This window comes from Rhagoletis pomonella, unplaced genomic scaffold, assembly GCF_013731165.1.
Source record: "Rhagoletis pomonella isolate Grant_MI unplaced genomic scaffold, Rhpom_1.0 Rhpom_scaffold_00003, whole genome shotgun sequence".
Lineage (NCBI taxonomy): Eukaryota > Metazoa > Arthropoda > Insecta > Diptera > Tephritidae > Rhagoletis > Rhagoletis pomonella.
Genome location: NW_023458557.1, coordinates 59,747,092 through 59,769,031, shown reverse-complemented (window position 1 = coordinate 59,769,031; position 21,940 = coordinate 59,747,092). Strand labels below are relative to the sequence as shown.

Sequence of the window (21,940 nt, the reverse complement as noted above, 5' to 3'; positions counted from 1 at the left end):
GTTGAAATTCACTCGCAAGTGAATTGCAGAACCTGACTAAATATACATTTCTAGTTAACGGTCAGTATGCAGATCTCAAGAAAACGGTAAAGAAAAAATTGCCATTATTTCGCGTGTGTGTCCAACGAATTTTGACATCTGATACCTCACCAGCCTCACTCTTTCCTCAAGAAATAATGGAACGGGCATATATTTCTGTTGCAAGCATGGGTTGCCTTGTGCGCTTTTTCACAAAACACTTTAGAAAACCGTAGTAAAAAGCTTAGCAAACTTCTTAAGAATTGCATACTGCCTCAATAAAATTTTACACAAGAAAATTTCTTATCCATTTATTGTACGTCATTTTATATGGAGTTTTTCTTTTCTTTAGAGCTGCATACTGGCCTTAAGAAAAACAAATTTATTTCAATTTGATATTTGAATATATCTACATGATATTGCCTAAAATACAATTCGGCGTATTGATAGTGAAAATAAAGTCGACACTAAAGTTAGTTGGAGCTTATTGACACAATTTTCAGCAGAATATCTTTAAATACGCTGCATCGTCTTTATTTAGACTATGAAAATATTTCACAATTAGTACGAAGACGATGCTTGCCCAAAAGTTTTAAAATTTGTACTGAACAATGAGGAAACCACAAATCGAAAATACTGCCGTCGCAAACTCTCATCACCTTTTCCTTATCGCAGCAGTAAAATAACATTTTATCAGTTTCCACCTTCGTAGAACTAAAATTCATGAAAAATGCTTTGACGAATGAAGAAGCCTTTCAGGCCAACAAAGATAATATCGTCCGATTCATCTACACTGAGGGGAAAAAATATTAAAATCAAATAGAAACGTAATTGATCTTACTATAAACGTCAACGAAAGTACTGTATATTGGTAAATATTCAATTCAATTACGCGCATATTAAATGACCGCGTTCATTCTAAAAAAGCATTCGTGAAGTGAATAATCAAGACAAAAACTAAAAAAAAAAATATTTAACTTGCATGTTGCCTGCAGTGGAATTCGAACCCTGACCATCTCTGGATATCAACAAATTGTGGCATGCATCTTTGCGCACTCAGCTACACCCAGGAATATAAATTTGCTTTCAAATGTTGAATATCCATCATGATTCAACAGCTACAGGTTGTACATTTACCGTTGGTATGAACTCCTTGTGTCATCAACATCTTCTTTATATATTCATATTCGTATGTATATGTATACCCTGCACACCAGGATTTCATAGAATTCTGAAAGGTTTCACAATTTTTTTAAGAATTTTCTTTAAGAAATCGTACAGAAATTTCTTACTACCCTGCAAAAATCGTTGGACCATGTAGTCTATTTGTGGTATATTGGAGTACTTACAAAAGTGCTCCTCTGTCATGCTGTAGCGGACCAACTCGTGTCTCTGCACCAGCTTATTGTTACCCGATCACTGCTCGTGTTTTTACGAAATGTGATTGAAGTTAAGCATTTGAAAGTACATTTGCATGTCTGGCTGTAGCTGAACGTGTATAGATGCTAGCTGTTAGTTCTTAGCTCCTAGCATGTTCGGGTTCGAATGTCGTCAGAGTCAACATGTAATTTTTAATTTTTGTTTTTGGTTTTTATTAATTTCAAAAAAGGATCTGCGAAGTGAAGAACAAAAGCGTGTACAAACGAAAAAATATAACGACAATGGAGTATGTTGGGAGTAGTTTTGTGCTACTCTGATGTAATGCAGAGATGGAGTATATGGTCCTGCCCTAGGACATCGCAATGTTAATTGGACCATATTTTTTATATGAATTGTGGTTAATTTTGGAGTACTCCTTGGTCCTCCGGGTGTACTCTTTACATGCATGCATGGAGTAGTCGCGATTTTTGCAGGGTAGTTCCTGTCAACCGCTTCATATGTTTTTCTCTAAAGATTTCTAAAAGAATCGTAACAAATTTCCGACACTCTTAAAGATTTCGAGAGCATTTGTTTGCAGGGTATATATATACGGATATGTAAGTAAAGCAAAACAGGCGATAATTTGACACAAGCGTGCTCATAAGAAGAAGCATAGCTTCTATCGCTATCACCTGTAATTGATGCGCCTTGAATATCCATCAACACCACAGCACGCGATTTGTACGGATAAACATGTACTATGTATGAATGTGTGTGTTATTACCGCTCTCGGAGCGGCGCTCTGCATGCTTGGTGTGCGTATGTACACTCATTAAGAATGATAGAATACAAGATTGCGCCAATGAGAGAGGATTTTTGAGCGTAATTTTTGCGTGACGTCATCTTGGTGCAATTGTGAGAGAGAAATGCCAAAACGCATATAAAAATATGTAAACAATGCAGAAAAATTTGTTAATTTTAATATGACATGGCCCAATTTTGCAGGAATCAATAAATATACAAAGATTGATTAATTAGGAACACGTAGCAATAATTTCGGACATGTAGCCCTTTAGGTAAGTACGATTTTTAGCACATGAAAAAATGGATGTATTATCAGTGTTTGCAATTTCATGTAGACCAAAAGGAAGGTGTGCAGTAAAGTGAATTTTTGGACTCGCCATTGTAAAAACCCATGCAGAGTGCATATTTATATTTGTGGACGGTGGCCAACCACCATAAACTCCACAGCTGTTGACTCCACAGCTTTGATTTGACGACTTTTGTACCATTTCCGAGAGTATGCATGAGTGTGGATCTTTGGAAACACATATTCTATGTAAGTAAAACATAATTTAAGCTGAACTTTTAAATGTATAATAATTTGGGCACTGTTTTGTATTAGGTACGTAACAGCGCGGTAAGATGCCGCTTGAATTAGCGCTTGGCGACCTTATTCACTGGTGCATTACCTCATACCAGCACTAAAAAGAATCAGGTACTAACAAAAATAAGTAGGTAGTGAAGTTCATGTATCTATTTACTGTAGAAACTGCTTTTGTATGTATGCCATTGCCAGCAAACTAAACCAGCAACTGTCTACATTCACCATGGAAATATACCTACTACAATTCACCAAGGAAAGGCCAACACAGTTCCATGTAGAAACTCATAGCTCCAACACATAGCACAAAGCTAAATTCGAACATATTTAAACGATAATCAAATGTAAACTATTCATTTTTACAATGCATTATGTCCCTCAGTGTAGAAAAAACTTTCAGATAAAGAAGAGTTTCTTGCATTGAGCCGACGGAAAATGCATTTAAATTAGCATTCAAAGCTTTATTAGCCCCTACACTCGGCTTATGATAGCCTTGGCTCTGCTGAACCGCTTTTTTTGGGACCATATTTCTTTTAATTGGAAGCATAAACATTTTGGTACGGAGTATCGAAAGTATTGGATACTTTTTAAATCGGTACCGAGTATCGATCAATACTTAAAAGTATCGACTGAGCATATCACTCCTGCAAAGTCAACCAAATCCTGAGGGAAATCCAAACATTAGGAACGACACCGATGACATTTTTCTTGACGATAAATTGAAGAACCTCCAATGGCCGTTTGATGGATGTAGGTTTAATATGCCGTAATTATTTCAACTCTTCCAAATGCTCTAATCCATATATGTCCGAATTCTCTTCAGCTAAGAGAGCGGTGCTCTACTGCCGACATTTCGATAGTAAAAAAGTGTCGTTTCTATTGAATCTGGAGACTCTTGCTAAATCGATCTTCTGATGTGAAATATGCAGACTCATCTTGACTTTCGTACTGGCCAAATCATACGTTTTATGGCGTGGACATTCCTATTATGTATAATGGTCTTGCAGCGAGTTTCAATTTTCTGAATTTGGTTTACTGACTAGCATTAACTAATCAGCATTAACACAAATAAAACCATCATTAACACCAATAATAACGTCAGCCTTGAAATCCAACGGAGAATCGCTCTTGCCAACAAGTGCTACCTACTTTGGACTGAGTAGGCAACTGACAAGTAAAGTCCTCTCTCGTCTTACAAAGATCACACTCTATAAGTCAGTCAACATTAGGGATAAATCGATACCATCAAGGTATTACTCGAGTCAGTATATGTACTTGTATCAAACAAGGTATCGATACCTACTCAGTATCGGAAAGGTATCGCGAACTTCTACATAGAACTACGATTTTCCACATATTCAAAGTTATTGTATTTTTTTCACAAAAAATATACATTTTTAAAAGATTATTTAGCTTTTAATATTTTGTATCCAAAAATTTAATACAGCAATTAATTTTGTATAGTATTTGATTTCAAAACCAATAGAATACATTTTCAGAAAATTAATAGAAAAATTTTTTTCATATAAAATAAGTTTAAGACAAGAACTCCTGTTTTGTTACATTTCCTAAAAACATAAACTTTTCCAAGTGTTTTCCTGAAAGGCGGTTTCGAGATTTGTATATAGTTTGTTGTGTGCAAAAGTTTTGCACATGCTTATGGAGTTCTGCCAGCGCTGCCCATGCCTGCTCTAATGGGTTGCTTTTTAAAGAGGATGCTGGGGCATAATAACCCTCCAGTACTGCTGGAGTCAATCGCTACTTTTGAACCGCTACTGCACCGATTCCTAGGTAAGTAGCTACTCTATTAACCCGTGGTAGTGCACATGGTAGTGTAGAGTCGAATCAGTCGTAAGCAGAATAGCGAAAAACTACGACAGAGGGCGCCCATAAATCACGCCAGTGACTACTTAAGTAACTCCCGGTAGTGCAGAGAGAGCCGATGGTGGCTACCGCCTAGGACATTGCCTTGTAAAAGTAATGGATGAAATACACTGCAAGTAGTCGGTCGGTAATTGACGGTGTTTATTAGGTAGCTACCGATTCAGCAGTCCTGTAGTCACTCCCCCGTACTGCAGGGAAGTTTTGCGCTTGCGATACAAGTGGTTTTTTTCCTTCGATACCTACTTGGATCGCAGTAAAAGGTATCGAGTACAAAAATACTTTGTAAATTCAGAAAAGTATCGAGTATGTACTTGAATTTACTTGTATCGATTCATCCCTACTCATCATGCCTGTGCTGGTGTATGGCGCGGAGACATGGACAATGAAAACATCTGATGAAGCGGCTCTTGGAGTTTTCGAGAGAAAGATTCTGCGAAACACTTACGGACCTTTACGCGTTGGCGATGGCGAATACCGCAGACGATTTAACGATGATCTGTATGAGCTTTGCAACGATATAGACATAGTGCAGCGAATTAAAATTCAGCGGCTCCGTTGGCTTGGCCATGTCGTTCGAATGGACAGAAACGCTCCTGCTCTGAAAGTGTTCAACGCGGGCCGCGATGCTGGTAACTGAAGAAGGCGTCCTCTTCGTTGGAAAGACCAGCTGGAGAAGGATTTGGCTTCACTTCGCATTTCCAATAGGCGTCAGTTGGCACAGAAGAGAAATGACTGGCGTGCTGTTTTGGACTCGGCCAAAAACGCTTAGGCGGTTAAAACGCCAATAAAGAAGAAGAAGAAGAATTGACTGACTAGATACATATTTAAGCCGAGTAAGTCCTAGCAGAATGATAAGATGTTAATTGCAGATTTTCACATTTGAAAATGTTATGGAATAAAAAAATAAACGCCACCTCAAAACACGCCACCGAGAAACAAATCTTGAGTCTTCAAGTGAAGTAATCTTGAAATTTGGTGAGGAGGAGCGCAGTAAAAATATTTTCAAACCACTAAACGAGATTAATATATCCAGATATGAAGGAAAATCCTTGCCCTTTAGTTTTGAATTGATTTGTAATATTCTTAAGTAGCTTGCTGAGGAACATGAAGCAGAAGATTTCATCAGAACGGCCAAAGATGTGGAATATGATGGACTTGAAAATTTTGCCGGCTACATAATTTCAAAAATGGGGTTGACGTAACTATACTCCAAACGCATGTAGGAAGCGATCAAAATTATACTTATGTTAATAGTTTATCGGAAAGCGGCGTGTACAAGCCGAATTCAAGTTTTTTGCATACATTGAAAATTTTCAATCCAAAATTTTTGATGTTAACGGTAATACGCTAACCAAAAAGCCCAATTTTTTTTTTAAATTTAAAAGTTAATTTCGACCAATATATGTATTATAAAAATATTTTATTTGGGAAGAATATTCTTTAGAGTTAGATTTTTAAATCGCAAGATTAAAGGACCAAAATTGTATATCAAAATAAGAAAATAAAAAAATAACATAATTCGCTCGCCGTTTTGATTAAACTAAAAAGAATAATTTATTTGTGGTGTTTTTCCGATCAGTTTAGTTTGGTTGAAATTTTTATATTTGTTAGGCTTTTCTGATGTAACCGTTGTGTACATAAATATACTTTAATTAGCTTTTTCCCGACGTCTCGCTAAGATTTTTAGCAATAATTCCTTTTTTCAACATATTTTTAATAAAAAAACGTGCGAACCACGTAAGTAAAAAAAAATATCAATCACTGATAATGATTTTTGATTTGAAATATTATTTCATTGGTAAAATATGGGAAAGAAAATACTCCGAAGTATTGTTTTAAAATTATCAAAGTGGCAAGCCCGTTGATAATACCCTCAATTTATGAAACTTCAAATAATTGTATTATCCGTCAAAAGTTGTTTATGGAAACTACAAGCTGGGTTGTGCAAGACTTATACTTGACATGAATTACCTAGAAACTTAGACGCGATTGCTCAGCGTGTCACCCATTAAAGTATAAACACAATCAATTCGCTGAGCGAATTTCGTCGGGCGGAGCGATGCCGCCGGATGATATTCGCCGCAACATTTCGCCCAGTAAAACAGAATCGAAACGAAATTCGCATCAGCTGATTGACAAACAAAAATCAAAAATATAAATATAAAAAAGCGAAAAAATGAGTCCCCAAATTTTTCGTTTAATTCAAATTACCAAACTTTTAAACATCATGTTTATAATGTGCAAGGCATTTCTGCAAGTGAGACAACGTTTGCGAAGAAGATGGTGGGTGCGTCCAATAAATTTGAGTAGGAGAGAGCTCGGTTTCCACACTACATGCTTTTCGCAGTTGAAGCTAAGAGATTAGGAACACTTATTTACCGCAACAAGGATGAATGTAGCGAAATTCCACGTACTTCTGAACCTTCTGCGAGAAAGGTTGCATCGGTCTTCGCAAAGGGAACCAATTAACGAAGAAACACGCTTGGGAATTACGCTGCTGTGAGTATGTATCGATAGTCCTCTGCAATAACGACACAATTCAAAATTCAAAAAATAAAATACCTATTACTATTAAGTAACTCATGTCTCTAATCCTTGTATCTTCCACGTCATTACTAATGTAAGTAGTGAGGAGTACTGCAATAAGTAGTAAAGATTGGAGATTGGAGACTGTTAAGTAGTAGTCGTAGTTTTTGTTTTTTAATTGTGCAGTTATTTCAGAGGACCATCGGTATATATTTAATAACATAAATTCAGCCGAAAGATTCTTAAATACATATAATCGTAGATACTTAGCATAAGGCTGCAACCCTCAAATTCTTGCTTGGGGGCACAAAATTGGAGTGTCAACGGTGCGTGAAATAATTTATTCAACCTGCGATGCAATTTGGAGTGAGTTGCATGGAGTTTATGTTGCCCAGCCAAATCTGGTACAATGGAAAACCATTTCCGAAAAGTAAACATCTTATAATCTTATAGTACGCAGTTTCTCACAACTTTCGTTATGTGCGCGAATAGGTTTTACGTGAAAACGGGAATGCCGCACTGCCTTGGCGCAGTTGACGGCAAACACATCAATATCATTTGCCCGAAACGTAGTGGTTCGCTTTATTATAACTACAAGAAAACTTTTAGCATTGTTCTGATGGCAACGTGCGATTGTGACTATACATTCACGTTTGTAGATGTCGGAGCGATCGGAAGCCAACGTGACGGCGGAATATTCGCACGAAGTGCATTTGGAGAGGGAATCTTGTGCTTCCACCAGATGATAATCTGCCAGGTAAAAAAAATTTAATTTCCCAAGTAGAATCTTACCTGAATCGCTGTAAATAATAAATGCAATATTGAAATCCAGGTACGAACAAACCCTTTCAATATTACTTCGTGGGAGATAACGCCTTCCCCTTGAAGCATAATCTCATGCGACCTTTTCCTGGCAGAGTTTATCACCCAATAAGCAGAACTACAACAAAAAGCTATCTGCTGCTCGTGTCCACATAGAAAATGCTTTCGGCATACTTGCGAATAGGTGGAGAGTGCTGCATACTTCCCTTCACGCAGCTCCCAAAAATGTTGACAAACTTGTATTGGCAACGGTACATTTGAACAGTTATATTATTATTATTTTTTAATACAGCTAAACTTTGTAAAAACATTCAACAAAATTTTACAAAAAGAACAAACTTTTTTGCAAGAATTTTTAGAAAAATTCTGAGTGTGCAGTTTTATAGCCCATTAACTCGTCTTTTGTATGAAAAAAATGCCTGACACGTTAGGAAAAAAGGACTTTAAAACTGCATACCGAGAATTTTTCAAAAAACTTTTAAAAAAAGTTTGTTGTAGAAAATATTTTTTGAATTTTTCTACAAAGTTGGAAATTTGAACTCCTAGTTTCATAACGAGCTGTAATTAAAAAACAATAATAATAAATATTAAACAAAAAAAAAGAGAAAATTGGTAAGAACTGGTTAAATGTAGTGTTCCTATTATTTTTAAGGTTAGTTACATGGTAATCAAAACGCGGGATTACTTGATTTGTAAAAATTTTTACAATCAAATTTAATGGTCTACAGAATGCCATTAAGAAGTCTTATTTTTTAACCTGAAAGCAAAGTTAGCATTTAGTAACATGCGTAATTTTTATAAGTTTTAGTAACTACTTAAAACTAAATAAAATGTTTTCATTTCAGTAAAAAAATTCAGTCTTGAACTATATTAAAAAAAAATAAAAAAATAAATAAGATAAGAAAAATTTAAAGGAGTTACTTGCTGCTGTTGAAGTTAAATTCAGTTCGCAGTCATCTAACTCATTATAAACAAGAGTCACCACCTTTCTTCGATCCGCCTCACTTGCTCTTTTGTTAAGTTGCTGTCTGCAATTCGCTTAGCTAAGCTCACAAACAGCACAGAAGTTGCGTCTTCGTTTTGTGGGCATGTTGCAGATGCCAATACTTTAACAGAGCGGGCGCACTCGTCCATCGTCTCCTTGAATATTGCTGTAACCTCAGCATCAGCTTGTTTTTTTGTATGTTTATTAACCCGGGAACAAATTGGTTCGGAGTCAGTTGCAATAGAAGGAAAGCTGTTGCCCCTGTCCTCTCCAATTGACGATGTTGAGCAATCCAGGGAAAAATCTGGTGACTCAACATTTCCCACTGTGCTGCATCAAAGAAATTTGGAAGAGAAATGGAAATTAATAGACATGGAGTTGTGTCGCTTTTGAAGAGGGTGTGTGATGCTACTGCTTACTCTCTACTGTCGGTACAATGGTCAAGGAATGTCATCGTCTCCATGTATTTCCATCGCTTTGATGGATTAGGTGCGCCACTACCAGACGCAAGTTTCTCGGCGCGCCTTCTTTTCTTATAAGTTTCGCGCAGCCCCTTCCACCGCTTCCTGCACTCGTCCACTGCCGAAGAATAATTATATTGCAATGTTTATGCTGCATACATAAGTTCGTAACAACAATCCTCTTACCCGATAAATTCAATGTTGCGGCAACTTCCTCCCATAGTTTCGTCTTTTTTATAACATTTTTATAGTCCTCATGGGCCAAATCGTATAAGGAACGATGCTTCCTTATTTCTTCTATTATATATTCCGTTTTTTCCATAAAACGTTTTTATTTTGTTCACTGACAGCAGTCACTTTTACAAATTTTTTTACTGACTGCTGATTTTGTCGACCGGCGGCAGGGTCACGTCGAATTTCGTCAGACGAACTTCGTCGCCGCTTTGGTTGTGGGCAATCTCATACACTGCAGTGTGTTTTAATTTTGGCAGGGAACTTCCGACGAATTTCTCTGAGCGATTTGATTCTGTTTATACTTTTACCTTTTCTCTTAGTTTTGATTATCCTCACTTGTATTTGTACACGTAAAATTGTAAACTATTAATTTGTTTTTACACAAAAATTTACACTCAATTACCATTAAAATAAATGTATTTATGTGCATCAAATTGTAATTGTTTTTTTTATTTAATTTTCTGTCTTAATTTGAAAGTTTGTTTTTCGATTGCAAGATGAATTACATTCCAAAGTTTCATTGTAAGTTTCTTTCTATGAATTCATAATCAATTTCCAATTAAAAATAATGAATGCAATAAATTAAAACTTTGTGTGTCTTCACATCCATTTCGGTAGTTTTGGTAAACTGCGGGTTGTTCCTCGATAATTTTATCAACTGTGAAGTCCTTTTCAGATAACTTTTGTTAGTCTTATAAACAGTCAGTTACTTAAAAAAAAAGGTAAAATAATTATTATCTTTAAATATTTTCCCTTAGTTTGTACTTGAATTTAGGTTTAGGTATGCTTAGCATTCACAGAGGTTTTGTAGCAAAAAGAAAACGAAATCATCCCTGCAACAATCTATCGCTTTGCAGACGACACTCGAAGACTATTGTTTAAATAAACAAGTAATTTTTTAACAAAAAAACAAAACCGACTTCAATTGTCATGTAAAACTTTAAGATTACCGTTAATTTCTTGATGATCCAATAATCGGATCTAAACCAAATTAGGATGGGACGACCTCTCAGGTACCACCTTTGCTTTAAAAAAGAATTATCGAAATCGATCAGCGTCTCTTCAGTTATTATAGTATAGTTCTTTTTTTATGAATTTCTCTTCTTTCTCGCACAAGACGTCAAAATTATGGTCTGCATACGTCAAATGACAGTTCGATTTACTGTCATCAAAATAATCAAGATAGTGATTGACACAATTGAAGAAGTGTGCATGTATTGCTATTGTCATGACAGTATTATGAGGTGTAAACTCTAGGTAAAAGCTTTTTACTTGTGCTCAATGTGGTTTGCCATTTCATCATGCATGGATCTAAGCTTGCAACTTGCGCAAATGTGTTTCGAAAATCATGGTTCAGTTTGGAAATATCAAGCCCCTTTTTATAGCAATATTCTGTTAAATGATGAGTTAAATTTTTGGCTCAATGGATGTGCCAATAAGTAAAATTTCCGCATTTGGAATGAAGCGAACCCACGAGAGATTCACGAAAATTCACTGCTTGGCGTGCTTTATGGACCGGTGAAATCGTTGGTCCTTGCTGCTATACGCCGTACAGCGCATCAAACAATCGACTTTTTGAAGGAAATATTTGGGAAACGGGTGGTTAACGGAAACGGTTCAATCGATTAGTCACCAAGCTCGTGCGATTTAAAGCTTCTAGATAATAATCTAGGGGTTACGCAAAGTAATTTGTTTACGCGAGCAAAGCGAACACTTTTGACAACATTATCGAGATACCGTTTCCTTTGCTTAAAGGGTTGGTCTCAATTTGGATTTCCAGAGTGCACCCCATCCGAACGAGCAGCAGTGGCTTGCTGCCCGAAATTATATTCAAACAGTTATGTCATATCATTATCTTTCTCATAAGGCCAACCTCTAGTTTGAAATTATGTAATCCTATTATTTTATTCTCCTAACTTATATTTTCCTACTGGGACATTGAAAAGGTTTGTTTTCGTGCGATGATATCGCATATCTGTAGATACAATACATGGCAAAAAAATGTGCATAAAATTGATAAAGCGAACAATTGACAGTTGTGTACTTTAACAGGCAATACTTTGTGTATACTTACATAGATAAGATACGAGATATTAATTTTCAATGATTGACACCAACGCCAATTTATTAAGTAAATTTAGTGGTGAAATGTATTAAATATTAAATATAAATCGGAAAGGAATATTAAAGCTTCAGAGGTCTCTTTGTAACTAATAACACAGGGCAACACTGATTTTGGTGCGGCAAATGTAAAAGATGTTTTTGCTAGCCTTTTTTCTGCTGATTACGAATCTGTAAATATAAAGTTTCCATCAGCTCCATGTTTTGAGAAAAACGTGGTCAAAGGGTCAAAAAATCGCGTTTTTTGCAATATTTGAGAACCTCTAGCAAAAAAAAAACAAAAACTGGTACAATCTTCCGCTTAAGCTTAAATTAAAGCAAGAACTCTCAGCTACTATCTCCGAACTATCCCTGCATAGGGTTGCCAGACGTACCCCATTAAGGGGCCCAACCATTTTGACTTTTTGTCCGTAGGTCCCCTATTTTTGTCCCATTTGTATGGAAATTTGTTGAATTTTTCTACAGTTTGTATTAAGTTTGAAAGTTTGAATTAATTTTTTGGTTTTGGCTAAAGCATGCAAAATATTTTTATAAAAAATAACAAAAAAAAATTACTTGAAAAAAATTGTTAATATTTTAAGTAAAATCACCATGCATTCAGTTTTGATCGCCAGTGTAACTATGTTTTGTTCAAAGGATATTGAATTTTTATTTTTGAACGGTTTTGTTGTTTCCTAAGCGAATAAATCAATTTTTTGTGGAATACGTTTAGTTTTATTTGTCCCCCGTAAATACCCCATTTTCTTTCTCATTTGTACCCCAAGTCCCCCAATTAGTTCTTATCTGTACCCTTTTCGGCATTGTAAGCCTGGCAACCCCATCCCTGCACCTTGACCGGATGGTCACTTATACTCGTTTATTGAGCAATAAAAAATACAAGAAGATTGTACTCTTGAAATAAAAACCAGTAAGAAAGTCTAAGTTCAGGCGGAGCCGAACATTAAATACCCGGCGCAAGTTTTAAATATATGTTTTTCACCTTTCCGAAAGCTACCGCTACATGGTTAGCCGGGGTGTATAAATTTTGAGTAAATTAGCGTCCTTAAATTTCGAAATATTGAAGTTTCAAGCAGAGCTGGGATACTATCGATAGTACCGCCACTCGATAGTTTTCGAAACGATAGTTCAAAACATCGATAGTATCGCTAGTACTATCGTCGTGAAAGGTATTGAATAGCGACAGGCAAAATCTGAATATAATTTTTATATGAAAAAATTAAATTCGGATTTTGTTTGTCCCTTTTGAAATGCAAAGAGTGAAATTGGCTATAATAATACATTTCTAATACTACAAAACAAACAGAACACAAAAGTTATTCGTTTAAATTGACTACTCATACTTATAAAAGTTCAACTGAGATCAAATACGGAGGCGCATATCAAAATCCGAACAAGGGAAATCATTAATATTTTACCAGATTATAAGACAACGAATATAGTACTGGCCAAAATAATAGCACCACAACATTTTTAGCAGTTTTGACAGTTGGTTGTTTACTTATTGTCTACTCATTTTTTATAAAAGTTGTACAAAACATAAAAAAATACAAAATCATTAAAATATCAATCTTTTTAATTCGAATTTCTGCAAAAATTTTGTGTAAGAAGTTTTATATCGATATTACTATGATAGTATCTCAGCTCTAGTTTCAGGCATTTCTGAAATTTACCGTTATGTGAAAAGCCGCCGTAATTTTAATGCGATTTCAATAATTTTTAACGTTTTGCTTCTATGTGGTAAGTACAATACATAACCACACCGAGTTTGGTACAAATTGGTAGAACGGTTACCGAGATACATATATGTGATCATAAGTGGGCGGTGCCACGCCCATTTTCCAAAATGTTACCATAAACGTAAGAATTGTTTATCGAAGATCTCGTATTTCTCTAAATTACCGTTATATGGGAGGTGGGTGGTTATTGTATTAATAATATTCTAAACTTCCTTCTAAAACTTACTGTAAATATCAAGTTTGAGTGAACAATCTTCAGTAGTTACTAAAATATCGCAGTTTTCATATTTCTGAAAATTACCGTTATATGGGAGGTAGGCGTGGTTATTGTTCGATTTTGCCCATTTTCAATACGATCCATCCTACTCCCGAAGGAAGTGCACTTACAAAGTTTCGTTTAGATATCTAAATTTTTACCCGAGTTATCGTGTGACGGACGGACGGACGGACGGAAAGACAGTCACCGCTTAATCGATTTATGTTTTCATTCTGATCATTTATGTATACATTTGTCTATATCTATCTCGATTCGTTTTGTCTGTTACAAACAACCGTTATGTGAACAAAGTTATAATACCCTTGTGCACAAGTGCGCTCGGGTATAATAATTCTCTACCAACATCTTCTTGGTATAATTCCAACAAGCGCAATTGCTAGAGCTGGAAAGCTGTCGGTAGATTGCACTATCGATATTTTCCGATACTATCGAGAGCCACTATCGATATATCGAAATTTTAAAATGAACAGAATTATGGACTACACTGATATACACTATTTTGCACCTATCGAACACAACTAAATAATGTGAGTTTATTCACAAGGACATACATACATATCACTTTATAGTTTTATTTTCTTCAATTTTATCATAAATTATTTCAAATCAATTGAAATATACATATGAACTAGAGATGTTTCGAAGTCATGTTTTTCACATTCGCGAATGTGAATGAAAATGCGAATTTTCGGAATGCGAATGCGAATGTTAGGAATACAATTAAAAAAGCTAAAATCAACTTAAGTCATCGTTTTAATTACTTAAAAGTTTTGTAAATTTTTAGAACAGTGAACGAGTGCTTAACCTATGCACTGTTTTAATCTAGTAGTCAAAGTTCAAAAGGGGCATATTATATTTCAAAAAGAGTAATTTTTCTGCCTTTTCTCCCATGAGGCAAATCTTAGAGGCTCGTATATAAGGCCGGATGCACTGAACAATTGCTCACTTGGAACGCTTGCGGGTGGAGCGCTCAAATATCTGTAGGCCCGATCTGTCAATTTGTCGTATTTTAGTTTAGTTTTCCACCAATCGAGGGGGATTTCTCCGAGAAGATCTCGTTTTTCTTTAAGATAGGCCTTCAGTTGAGCTTTAATTTCACATTTTTTAATGTCTCCAGATTCTACGTAACCTTCACTTTCGCTGGGAGGAATCTAAAATTGATTCTACGTTGCTTATAATACTTTTAGCAGTACTTGTTGAAAGCCCATCAATGTTGCTTGATATACTACTTAACCATTTAGCGCCTGCAGCTAAAAGCCGGTTATTGTCCGCACCCTGGTTAGACAGACTTAGAGCCATTTCAACAATATTAGAGTGGACTCTTTGCCCATGTGCAGATTCGCAAAACATTCATTTGATGCGAATGCGAATGTGTAAAATGACGCGAATCATTCGCATAACGAATGCGAATGCAAATATTCGCAACATCCTTGATATGAACATACATGCATATATATGTATTATATTTTCTTCTGTTTTATTGTGACTAAATATTTGTCCATTCACAAAAAACTGCTCAATTCATGCACGGCATGGATATTATGTGGTATACCTTCAACATAGCTGTTACAATTACTAATTTTCAACTATCCATTTTCTTGAAACAGTTGTAAATTTAAGCTTAAAGTTCTGAACACATTTAAAATTGAAGAGCTACGGGCCACAGCTTCCAATTTATTATATACATTATCTAAACGCGTTGACATAAAAGTAGAGAAAAAACCTTATCTGTGCTGGGAAAAGAGAAATAAATCTAATCTGGCCACAACCACAGTCGTTGCTTAGCCCTGTCGCACAATGCTTCCCTTCCATATAAAATGTGAGCAAAAATAGAAATATGGACGAATTTAAATGGAAATTCGCTTCTTAGTAAAATAGCGGACGATAAATTCAAAAATGCAATTTTTTTGGGACAACTTTCATATTTTCACTGTAAATACAGTTTGAAGTTGAAAATTTGAGTTCTTGTGGCATTATGTAAATTAGAGTGGTCCAAAAAAATAAAGTCGGAGTTTTAATGCCGGCACACCCTAGGATTGATCTATATCGAAAAAACATATACCCCTATTTTTTTATTTTGAAATCAAAAAATATTTAGGGAGTGCTCAAAGCGCTCAAAGTTTTTCATGTATTTTATATGGAGAAAAAACAATTTTTCGCAGAAATGATATAAAACTCTTGAAAATCAATATTTTTCGACCGGAAAACTGTGGTTGTTTTCAGGAGACTTATAGTACATATTAATATCCAATAGTTTATTTAACAATTTTTTATGGATAAAGATTTTTTATTGGTCCCCCCATTGCATTTTCTAAGGGCTTTATAGGACCTATAAAATATAGTTACCATGAAAAAATTGGTAAAGAAGCAATTGAGTATTATTACTGGGAATCTGCTGAAGATAAGCAAAGTTTTCCGATCGAAAAGTATTGATTTTCAAGAATTATACACTATTTCTACGAAAAGTTGTTTTTTCTCCATATAAAATACATGGACAACTTTGAGCGCTTTGAGCACTACCTAAATTATTTTTTATTTCAAAATAAAAAAATATGGGTATATTTTTTTCGGTATATAACAATCCCAGGGGGTGGCGGCATTAAAAATCCGACCTTATTTTTTTACATACATTTTTGGACCACTTTAATGTACATACATATAGTTCATTCTATTTTCTGAGGTGTCAACCCTGCAGTACGGGGGAGCGACTACAGGACTGATGAATCGGTAGCTACCTGGTAAACTCCGTCAATTACCAACAGACTACTTGCAGTGTATTTCATCGATTAGTCACCATCGGCTCTCTGTGCACTACCGGGAGTTACTAAAGTAGTCACTTGCGTGATTTATGGGCACCCTCTGTCGTAGTTTTTCGCTATTCTGCTTCAGACTGGTTCGACTCTGCACTACCATGTGCACTATCACTGGTGAATAGAGTAGCTACTTACCTAGGAGTCGGTGCAGTAGCGGTTCAAAAGTAGCAATTGACTCCAGCAGTACTGGAGGGAAATGGCAGGAATTGACCTGTAGATGTGCAATAAAGTTTAATTTTTTTGAAACGGGTTGCCACCTATTACAAATTTTATTAAAATTATCAATCGAAATGGTTTTCGAAATCCTCTATTTCTAAACTAAACGCAGAAGAGACGCCACATGTTTAAAAAACAAAATTCCCTTTAATTAAGGGAATAAGGTAACTGAAATATGTATCCGACAGAAGAAAAAAATTGGACATATTAATAAAGAAATAAGTGGAGAGTAAAAACATTCCTGAGTTAATATAAGAGTCCAGTAATTTAAAAGGAATGTAATCAGAACAAATCACTGATTGACAGTGTATGTATTTGTAATAAAATACCAAACACCATGTCGTAAACCTTTTGTTTGACACAAATATTATTTAACTAAATCTGACTTTAAAATCAGGTGGAAATCCTCTTCGTAATATTTGTAAGCTAAAACCTTCTTAAAATTCTTTCGCCTGACTCCCATATGGTCATTAGCGCACACAAGGGGTGGGTTTTGGGGTTCAAACCCCCCCTAAAACTAATAACCTCAAATACAAACTGTATCTTAAAGCTAAGAATCCAGCTCAAGGAAAATATAAGAAATATTCATTATAATTTCTGTTGCCTGAAAAAGCGCTTTGCTTTTGCTGTAAATTTCTATGAGGAAATAAATATACGAGCATTTTTTTCTTGAGAGCTGCAAATTGAGTTAAGAAATTTTGGTAGAAGAAAATTTCTTTTCCATTTCTCGTCCGTCGTTTTATATGAATTTTTCGTTTTTCTTGAGAGTTCAGTTAATTTTTTCGGTATTCGAAATATTAACAAGTAAGAAAGTCTAAGTTCGGGCGGAGCCGAACATTAAATACCCGGCGCAAGTATTAAATATATTTTTTTTCACCTTTCCGAAAGCAACCGCTACATGGTAAGCCGGGGTGTATCAATTTGGAGTAAATTACCGTCTTTAAATTTCGAAATATGGAAGTTTCAGGCATTTCTGAAATTTACCGTTATATGAAAAGCGGCCGTAATTTTAGTCTGATTTCAATAATTTTCAACTCTTTGCTTATATGTGGCAAGCACAATAACCACAGCGAGTTTGGTACAAATTGGTAGAACGGTTACCGATATACATATATGTGATCATAAGTGGGCGGTGCCACGCCCATTTTCTACAAAATTTTACCATTAACGTATTTCTTGGTAAAGAATTGTTGCAAGCATCAATTTTGAATAAATTAGCTTCAATATTTACTGATTTATCGAAGATTTTGTATTTCTCTAAATTACCGTTATATGGGATGTGGGTGTGGTTATCGTCCGATTTTAAAAATTGTCGGCGTTTTTGTATGTTTAACCAAGGCCAACAACTGTGCCAAGTTTGGAAGAAATTGGTGCAGCGGTTACCAAGATATACACATGTAACCATAAGTGGGCGTGGCTACGCCCATTTTCCAAAAATGTATAATATTCTTATTTTTCGTCTAAAAATTATTGCAAATATCAATTTTGAGTGAATTATATTCAGTAGTTACTAAAATATCGCAGTTTTCGTATTTCTGGAAATTACCGTTATATGGGAAGTGGGCGTGGTTACAATCCGATTTCACCGATTTTCAATACCAACCTACCTTGGAGTAAGGGAAACCTACGTACCAAATTTCGTTTAGATATCCCAATTTTTGCTCGAGTTATCGTGTACACGGACGGACGGACGGACAGACGGACAGACGGACGGACAGACAGACATGGCTTAATCGATTTCTTTTTTCATCCTGATCATTTATGTATACATTTGTCTATATCTATCTCGATTCGTTTTGGCTGTTACAAACAACCGTTATGTGAACAAAATTAATACATATACCCTTGTGCACAAGTGCGCTCGGGTGTAAAAAAATTTAGCAATCGTGAAAACTCACCATCTCTATCGAAAACCAGAAACCAGAAATCGAAAAAATGAACATAAAAGTGCAAAAATTTATGGAATCAATAAATTTATTTTTACTGACTCTTTTAAAATTTTTTATTAGGTACTTTTAAATGTTGAGCGCATCTTGAGTTTATAGAACTTTTTATTAAACAAGTAGTTTTTAAGGAAAGAACACAACCGACTTCAAATTTAGGGGTACCGTTAATTTCTTCATGATCCAATCATCGGATCTCTAAACCAAATTACGGGACGACCCTTGAGGTACCATCTTTCCAATAAAAAAAGGATTATTGAAATCGGTTCACGTGGCCAAAAGTTATGTATTCCGGCGTATTGATAACCTCCTCTTTTTTTGAAGTCGGTTAAAAGTGTTTGAGTTCTGTTAATCTTATGTAAATAAAGTGCAGTTTATGGATTTTAAAACGTTTATTTATTTATTACATACTGTACATAAAGCTTTCATGAATGTATATTAAAGAGCGTATTATCTGAAGCAAATTTTCAGTATTTTCCGGTGATATATATTCAGATATATAAAACCCCCCCTAAAATATTTTCCTGGGTGCGCCCCCGCATATGGTGATACCTATCTATTTCAATAAAATAATTCCTTTAATTCCAATGGAAATCGATTTTTTAACAGGTGGCAACCCTCTACATGTAGTTAAGAAATAAACCCTTTTCATAAACATTTCTATTGATACCCATCTCTTAATAATTCACTTAACTTATTTAAAGATTTTTGTTAAATTTTTTAACAGGTGGCAATTCTTAAAAAAAAAATACTCCACTATTATCTACAGGTCAAAGTTTTTAATCTGACACTTAATTTTTGAAAATAGAACAAATCGTGCAGGTGTGATGGCACTGACAAAATGAGTTTATGCATTAGCAAAAAATGTGCAGGAAATGAGCAGGTTTTTATTTCTTCTTTCGAAAACTAAAAACCCGTCCTACTTAATAAAATAATAAAAAATAACGTATTTTTACATATATTTATTATTCATTTCATTAAAATCTACCATTTTCTTAAATTGTTATTAAAAAAGATTGTTTTTCTGCAATACCGCAGGACACCCTGTGTTTAGTTTTATTCCAAAATTTTTATTCCTGCAGTTCTCTACTATCTATATGCAAATAAAAAACGTCAAACCAACATTTTATTTCAAGGCATGTATTTTTGACATTTTCTTCACGGAAAAGCTTACACATGGCTATGCTCTTATTAAAATTCTTAGAATACATTTTTTCGAATTTAGTGGCTTCATGGTGACAGACGGATTATTTTATAGGAAAATTTCTGTTTGATTCTTTTTGATGGATAAATTACATTTACAAAGGGAAAATTTTCCAAAACGGATCCAGGCTTTGAAAAAAAAAAATATTAGGGAGTATAGAGGAGCTTTTTCAGATTCTAAATCTGAAGACCCCACCCTCCGGAGGCTTATAGTTTTAAAATAATTCGCATTTAAAGTTGCAAAAAATACCGAATTTAACCTCACCTTTTGCTTTGTACACCAATTGAAGTGAAATGTCAGTGCTGCCATACATATGAAAAAAGTCTCAAAAACACAAAACGGAAGCAATAAAATTATTTATTGGTCGATTTTTGATTAAAAAGTTGCATAATTTATCGAAGTATCGATTTCATAATAAAAAGCGATGTTTTATTAAAAATGTTCATTATTCATCGAAGTATCGATTTTTAGAATATAAAGCGCCGCAGGCGAAAATTTTTAATAAAAAATCACGCGATTTTTAATTAAAAATTTTCATTATTTATGGAAGTATCGATTTTTAGAATATAAAGCGCCGCAGTCGAAAATTTTTATTAAAAAATCGCGCGATTTTTAATTAAAAATTTTCATTATTTATGGAAGTATCGATTTTTAGAATATAAAGCGCCGCAGTCGAAAATTTTTAATAAAAAATCGCGCCATTTTTAATTAAAAATTTTCATTATTTATGGAAGTATCGATTTTTAGAATATAAAGCGGCGCAGGCGAAAATTTTTATTAAAAAATCGCGCGATTTTTAATTAAAAATTTTCATTATTTATGGAAGTAACGATTTTTAGAATATAAAGCGCCGCAGTCGAAAATTTTTAATAAAAAATCGCGCGATTTTTAATTAAAAATTTTCATTATTTATGGAAGTATCGATTTTTAGAATATAAAGCGGCGCAGGCGAAAATTTTTAATAAAAAATCGCGCGATTTTTTATTAAAAATTTTCGATATATATGGAACTATATTAATATATGGTTACTGGGTGTTTTATATAAAATCGCGCGACTCTTCATGCGAAAAAATAAGAAGAGAATAAAAGAAATACCGTTGGAATACGGTTGCCATAAAAATATGACGATTTTACGCACAACTCCATTTTGTGTTGGCCGCGTTTTAATAAAATCCTGTAATAGTGGCGTATTTACTTTTAAAACGTATGGCAGCACATATTTGCTCTTACTGTCGGCCATTGTTATTTCTGTTTGTTTGTGAAAAGTGGTAAAACGTGAACACAAATTTATAAACGCGTTTTACTTAATTAATTGGTGAATTATATATAATAAAAGCATAAAATACGCATGTGAGCATTGAAAATATAATATGTAACACAAAATATAAGTGATAAGTGGCATATTTTAAAAAAATTAGGGGGTGATTGTGGACATTATTTAACAACAAATTGCTAAAATACTATTAGCAATTATATGGTGAGAGTGAACAATTCATGTTGAGGAGGCCTCCCCCAACATCCCCACCAAGTTTCATGACGAAATTCCTTATACTTTCGCTGAAATTTCGATTGGTTCCGTTTTGGAAAGCCCACCCTTTACAAAAATACCAAACACGTTCACATCGCAGACAACGAATTTTTCGATTTTTGCCCACTTAGGCGGCACTGGGTGTCGTCGCCAAAATAATTATCTACTTAAGCCTACGTGGAGAAATAATTTGGCAGCGGTGGCCCGTAGCTCGTCGTTTTCATTGTGTTCGGGCTATAACATTTGTTAACTTAACGCGCCAGTTTTCCCGTTTTGGTCATAGGACATAAAATTTGTTCAAGTAAAAAAGGAAACGAGCTGACATTCGCAACGCTCAACGCTTTTATTTAGGTATGGCAGTAATAAGAAACAAAAAGAAAAAAAGTAAGTGCGCCTTGGCCACACTGGAGAAGTGAAACTTATAGGGAA

General features: G+C 34.8%; 1 pseudogene; it reads left to right on the top strand.

Annotated features, from left to right (window-relative positions):
- The first annotated feature begins 7,034 nt into the window (after window positions 1–7,034).
- Window positions 7,035–10,866, top strand: LOC118736325 (annotated as a pseudogene).
- Window positions 10,867–21,940: the final 11,074 nt, after the last annotated feature.